Here is a 7,265-nt window from a genome sequence, read left to right as displayed (position 1 = left end):
CCAGCCTCCTCCAGCCATTACAATGAGCTCATCATCCTATACCTCCCCAACCAGCCTCCTCCAGCCATTACAATGAGCTCATCATCCTATACCTCCCCAACCAGCCTCCTCCAGCCATTACAATGAGCTCATCATCCTATACCTCCCCAACCAGCCTCCTCCAGCCTTTCCCCGTCAAGGGAAACTCTAAATAAATTCATTTTCACTATTGACGCCAAATCCTCATCCTTTACCCTTTGGTTAGAGATCATGTCCCTAGCCATTTTGAATCTTTTGACTGCCAGAACGTGATCTGAGCCGTGAGAGATACAGCTTGGAGACCAGACCAGGTCAGTCTGGCAACTCAGCGTCACCCGGTCTAGTGAATATACCACTTCACCTCTAAGCTGCTGTAACCTCCATGTGTGACCACCAGAGGAGTTCTGCCCCGCAATGCACCATGGGTAGCGGGCGGCGAGGTTCACACCTGTCACCTACTTCATCCTTCAGCCACCATGTTACTATAGGTCACATACACAGTAGAGATCAGCCAATCACAGTTTGAGAGGAAAACTACCTCGCTGATACCCTGTTCGTAACCTTGCCCTGCCTCCCGCCCTCCCACAGTGGCTTCTGGGAAACCATCTGTTAAGCCATAGTCAAGGCCCCAGAATCCCAGAGACTACCCCTTCGACTGGCTGCATATTCTGTCCCTGCTTTAAACCACTGAGGGATAGAGAAGGGTAGCGAACGTGAGAGAGAGAGAGAGAGAGAGAGAGAGAGAGAGAGAGAGAGAGAGAGAGAGAGAGAGAGAGAGAGAGAGAGAGAGAGAGAGAGAAAGAGAGAGAGAGAACGAGAGAGAGAGAGAACAAGAGAGAACGAGAGAGAGAGAGAGAGATGGAGAGAGAGAGAGAACGAGAGAGAGAGAGAGAGCGAGAGAGAACGAGAGAGAACGAGAGAGAGAGAGAGCGAGAGAGAGAGAGAGAGAGAGAGAGAGAGAGAGAGAGAGAGAGAGAGAGAGAGAGAGAGAGAGAGAGAGAGAGAGAGAGAGAGAGAGACAGAGAGAGAGAGAACGAGAGAGAACGAGAGGGGGAGAAAGAGAGAGAGAGAACGAGAGAGAGAGAAAGTCAGAGAGAGAGAGAGAGAAAGAGTCAGAGAGAGAGAGAAATGGAGAAAGAGGGGGGAAAGACGGATCAAATAGATTTAATTAGTGCTGTTTGATAGAAGAGGTTCAGTGGGTGGGTGTTCACTAAAGGGACATTCTAAACCAGTTGGAGGTTTTAGGAAAGAATAAAGGATGGTTTTACAAAACACCAGAGTGTCTATTCCTCTTCAGTTCCCCTCTCAAACAAACACAAACAAAAAGTATATTTCAGGCCTCTGAGTGACAACGCTCTGTGGGCACAACACAACAAGACACAGCGTTGCCACGATCATGTAATTGATCTCAATCAGAGCTGACGGGAACTGAGACAGCTGGTGAGAGATACTCAGAGCTGTGTGATTACCTCAGAGGAGGCCAGTAGGATGGAACACCACTCTGTGATGTGGATCACTACTCCCCACTCAGAGGAGGCCAGTAGGATGGAACACCACTCTGTGATGTGGATCACTACTCCCCATACAGAGGAGGCCAGTAGGATGGAACACCACTCTGTGATGTGGATCACTACTCCCCATACAGAGGAGGCCAGTAGGATGGAACACCACTCTGTGATGTGGATCACTACTCCCCACACAGAGGAGGCCAGTAGGATGGAACACCACTCTGTGATGTGGATCACTACTCCCCACACAGAGGAGGCCAGTAGGATGGAACACCACTCTGTGATGTGGATCACTACTCCCCACTCAGAGGAGGCCAGTAGGATGGAACACCACTCTGTGATGTGGATCACTACTCCCCACACAGAGGAGGCCAGTAGGATGGAACACCACTCTGTGATGTGGATCACTACTCCCCACTCAGAGGAGGCCAGTAGGATGGAACACCACTCTGTGATGTGGATCACTACTCCCCACACAGAGGAGGCCAGTAGGATGGAACACCACTCTGTGATGTGGATCACTACTCTCCACACAGAGGAGGCCAGTAGGATGGAACACCACTCTGTGATGTGGATCACTACTCCCCACACAGAGGAGGCCAGTAGGATGGAACACCACTCTGTGATGTGGATCACTACTCCCCACACAGAGGAGGCCAGTAGGATGGAACACCACTCTGTGATGTGGATCACTACTCTCCACACAGAGGAGGCCAGTAGGATGGAACACCACTCTGTGATGTGGATCACTACTCTCCACACAGAGGAGGCCAGTAGGATGGAACATGTGGATCACTACTCTCCACACAGAGGAGGCCAGTAGGATGGAACACCACTCTGTGATGTGGATCACTACTCCCCATACAGAGGAGGCCAGTAGGATGGAACACCACTCTGTGATGTGGATCACTACTCCCCATACAGAGGAGGCCAGTAGGATGGAACACCACTCTGTGATGTGGATCACTACTCCCCACACAGAGGAGGCCAGTAGGATGGAACACCACTCTGTGATGTGGATCACTACTCCCCACACAGAGGAGGCCAGTAGGATGGAACACCACTCTGTGATGTGGATCACTACTCCCCATACAGAGGAGGCCAGTAGGATGGAACACCACTCTGTGATGTGGATCACTACTCCCCATACAGAGGAGGCCAGTAGGATGGAACACCACTCTGTGATGTGGACCACTACTCCCCACACAGAGGAGGCCAGTAGGATGGAACACCACTCTGTGATGTGGATCACTACTCCCCACACAGAGGAGGCCAGTAGGATGGAACACCACTCTGTGATGTGGATCACTACTCTCCACACAGATGAGGCCAGTAGGATGGAACATGTGGATCACTACTCTCCACACAGAGGAGGCCAGTAGGATGGAACACCACTCTGTGATGTGGATCACTACTCTCCACACAGAGGAGGCCAGTAGGATGGAACACCACTCTGTGATGTGGATCACTACTCCCCACACAGAGGAGGCCAGTAGGATGGAACACCACTCTGTGATGTGGATCACTACTCCCCATACAGAGGAGGCCAGTAGGATGGAACACCACTCTGTGATGTGGATCACTACTCTCCACACAGAGGAGGCCAGTAGGATGGAACACCACTCTGTGATGTGGATCACTACTCCCCACACAGAGGAGGCCAGTAGGATGGAACACCACTCTGTGATGTGGATCACTACTCTCCACACAGAGGGAGGCCAGTAGGATGGAACACCACTCTGTGATGTGGATCACTACTCTCCACACAGAGGGAGGCCAGTAGGATGGAACACCTCTCTGTGATGTGGATCACTACTCTCCACACAGAGGAGGCCAGTAGGATGGAACACCACTCTGTGATGTGGATCACTACTCCCCACACAGAGGAGGCCAGTAGGATGGAACACCACTCTGTGATGTGGATCACTACTCTCCACACAGAGGAGGCCAGTAGGATGGAACACCACTCTGTGATGTGGATCACTACTCTCCACACAGAGGAGGCCAGTAGGATGGAACACCACTCTGTGATGTGGATCACTACTCCCCACACAGAGGAGGCCAGTAGGATGGAACACCACTCTGTGATGTGGATCACTACTCCCCACACAGAGGAGGCCAGTAGGATGGAACACCACTCTGTGATGTGGATCACTACTCTCCACACAGAGGAGGCCAGTAGGATGGAACACCACTCTGTGATGTGGATCACTACTCTCCACACAGAGGAGGCCAGTAGGATGGAACACCACTCTGTGATGTGGATCACTACTCCCCACACAGAGGAGGCCAGTAGGATGGAACACCACTCTGTGATGTGGATCACTACTCCCCACTCAGAGGAGGCCAGTAGGATGGAACACCACTCTGTGATGTGGATCACTACTCCCCACACAGAGGAGGCCAGTAGGATGGAACACCACTCTGTGATGTGGATCACTACTCCCCACACAGAGGAGGCCAGTAGGATGGAACACCACTCTGTGATGTGGCGCAGACACAGATCCTCTCCACGTCACCTGGTCGGAGCGGCCTGCCAGGTTGGATGCAATTCAAGAGTGTGCAGAGCCTGAGACTCCCAGCCCTGAGAGGGTGGAGAGGAGGATCTGATAGAGCCTGAGACACCCAGTCCTGAGAGGGTGGAGAGGAGGATCTGATAGACCCTGAGACACCCAGTCCTGAGAGGGTGGAGAGGAGGATCTGATAGAGCCTGAGACACCCAGTCCTGAGAGGGTGGAGAGGAGGATCTGATAGACCCTGAGACACCCAGTCCTGAGAGGGTGGAGAGGAGGATCTGATAGACCCTGAGACGCCCAGCCCTGAGAGGGTGGAGAGGAGGATCTGATAGAGCCTGAGACACCCAGCCCTGAGAGGGTGGAGAGGAGGATCTGATAGAGCCTGAGACACCCAGCCCTGAGAGGGTGGAGAGGAGGATCTGATAGAGCCTGAGACACCCAGCCCTGAGAGGGTGGAGAGGAGGATCTGATAGAGTCTGAGACACCCAGCCCTGAGAGGATGGAGAGGAGGATCTGATAGAACCTGAGACTCCCAACCCTGAGAGGGTGGAGAGGAGGATCTGATAGAACCTGAGACGCCCAGCCCTGAGAGGGTGGAGAGGAGGATCTGATAGATAGAGTCTGAGACGCCCAACCCTGAGAGGGTGGAGAGGAGGATCTGATAGAGCCTGAGACACCCAGCCCTGAGAGGGTGGAGAGGAGGATCTGATAGAGCCTGAGACACCCAGCCCTGAGAGGGTGGAGAGGAGGATCTGATAGAGCCTGAGACACCCAGCCCTGAGAGGGTGGAGAGGAGGATCTGATAGAGTCTGAGACACCCAGCCCTGAGAGGGTGGAGAGGAGGATCTGATAGAACCTGAGACGCCCAGCCCTGAGAGGGTGGAGAGGAGGATCTGATAGAGCCTGAGACACCCAGCCCTGAGAGGGTGGAGAGGAGGCAGGGTCTGAGACGCCCAGCCCTGAGAGGGTGGAGAGAAGGATCTGATGGTTCACAGTGTCGAAGGCAGCGGATAGATCTAGGAAGATGAGAACAGAGGTTAAAGATTTAGCTTTAGCTTTGTCTAAGGCACTGCGTCGTAGTGCTAGCTGTGCCACTAGAGATCCTGGTTCGAGTCCAGGCTCTGTCGCAGCCGGCAGCGACCGGGAGACCAATGGGGCGGCGCACAATTGGCCCAGCGTCGTCCGGTTTAGGGGAGCGTTTGGCCAGGCAGGGATGTTCTTGTCCCATCACGCTCTAGCGACTCCTGTGGCGGGCCGGGCGCTATGCACGCTGACACGGTCGCCAGGGGTACGGTGTTTCCTCCGACACAAGGGTGCGGCTGGCTTCCGGGTTAAGTGGGCATTGTGTCAAGAAGCAGTGCGGCTTGGTTGGGTTGTGTTTCGGAGGACGCACGGCTTTCGACCTTTGCCTCTCCCGAGTCCGTACGGGAATTGCAGCGATGAGACAAGACTGTAACTACCAATTGAATATGACGGAATTTGGGAGAAAAAGGGGGTAAACGTTTTTTATTATTAATATTTAGCTTTGGTAGTGCGGGGAGCCTCCGTAACACAGGGAAGGACAGCCTCGGTTGAGTGAGCCATCTTGAAGCCAGACTTGTTAGAAGATCATTCTGAGAGAGTTCTCAGGCTCTGTACACTCTTAGATTAAATCCTACCTGGCTGCTTCTACCAGGTGACGTTAAGAGGATTAAGGACGTAGGAGAAGGTGGAAAAGAGTTTCCTAGATAGAGGGATAGAATGTGGCTTTAGCAGAGGATACAGAGGAAGATAGAAGATAGAGAGGAGGGAGTGAAAGGATGATAGGTCCTCTGGAAGTTTAGTTTTCCTCCATTTTCCCTCAGCTGTCTGCTGCCCTGTTCTGTAAGCTTGCACTGAGTCACTAAGCCACGGAGCAGGAGGGGAGGGCCGAGCCGGCCGGGAGGAAAGGGGACAGTGAGAGTCATAGGATGCGGAAAGGTAGAAGAGTTGGGTTGAAGAGGCAGAATCAGGAGACAGGAGGGAGAAGGATTTAACAGAAGGGAGAGATGATAGAATAGAAGAGGAGAGAGTAGTGGGAGAGAGTGACCATCTGGGTAGGGGCTGAGTGGTTAGAGATGATAGGATAGAAGAGGAGAGAGTAGTGGGAGAGAGAGAGACCATCTGGGTAGGGGCTGAGTGGTTAGAGATGATAGGATAGAAGAGGAGAGAGTAGTGGGAGAGAGAGAGAGAGAGAGAGAGAGAGAGAGAGAGAGAGAGAGAGACCATCTGGGTAGGAGCTGAGCGTTTAGGGTTGGAGAAGAGGGTGACAAAGGGAAACAAAGTAGTGATCAGAGACCTTGCAGGGAGATTAGTAGGCAAGTAGCCCCTAGTAAAGATGAGGTCAAGCATATTGCTTGACTTGTGAGTTGGAAAGGATCGGGAAAAGGTGAGGTCAAAAGAGGCAAGGAGGGGAAAGAGAGTTGGAAAGGATCGGGAAAAGGTGAGGTCAAAAGAGGCAAGGAGGGGAAAGAGAGTTGGAAAGGATCGGGAAAAGGTGAGGTCAAAAGAGGCAAGGAGGGAAAAGAGAGTTGGAAAGAAATGAATCGAAGGCAAACGTTGGGAGATTGAAGTCTCCAAGTACGAAGAGCGGTGAGCCATCGTCAGGAAATTAGCTTATCAAAGTGTCAAGCTCATTGAGGGACTCTCCAAGGGCACCTGGTGGGCGATAGATGACAACAATGTTAAGCTTGGTGGACAAGTGACAGTGACAGCATGGAATTCAAATGAGGAGATGGACAGGTGAGAGAGGGAGGAAAGAGAAAATCTCCACTTAGGATAAATGAGTAGCCCTGTGCCACCACCGTGACGACCAGATGCTGTCGGACTATGAGAGAAAACGTAGTCAGATGAAGAGAGAGCAGCTGGAGTAGCAGTGTTCTCTGAGGTGATCCATGTCTCCTTCAGGGCCAAAAGGTCAAGGGTCTGAAGGGCAGCATAGGCTGAGATGAACTCAGCGTTCTTGACCGCAGATCGGCAGTTCCAAACAGTAACAGAGACCCGGAATTCCAGTGTCCACGGAATTAGAAGGGTTGCAGCCAAGGAGAGGGGAGTGTCTGTAAAGTCTACAGGGAGAGGTGGGAACAGGTACAGAAAACAGACACATAGCTGACAAAGCTACACAAGAGCAAAATGAGATGATCTGTAAATAACGAAGACTATCAAGTGAGAGAGTTCCTATCTTTCCTCAACTCCACAGGAACGA

The sequence above is a fragment of the Salvelinus alpinus genome, chromosome 3 (assembly GCF_045679555.1).
Source record: "Salvelinus alpinus chromosome 3, SLU_Salpinus.1, whole genome shotgun sequence".
Classification (NCBI taxonomy): Eukaryota; Metazoa; Chordata; class Actinopteri; order Salmoniformes; family Salmonidae; genus Salvelinus; species Salvelinus alpinus.
Note: the sequence above shows the minus strand (reverse complement) of the source record.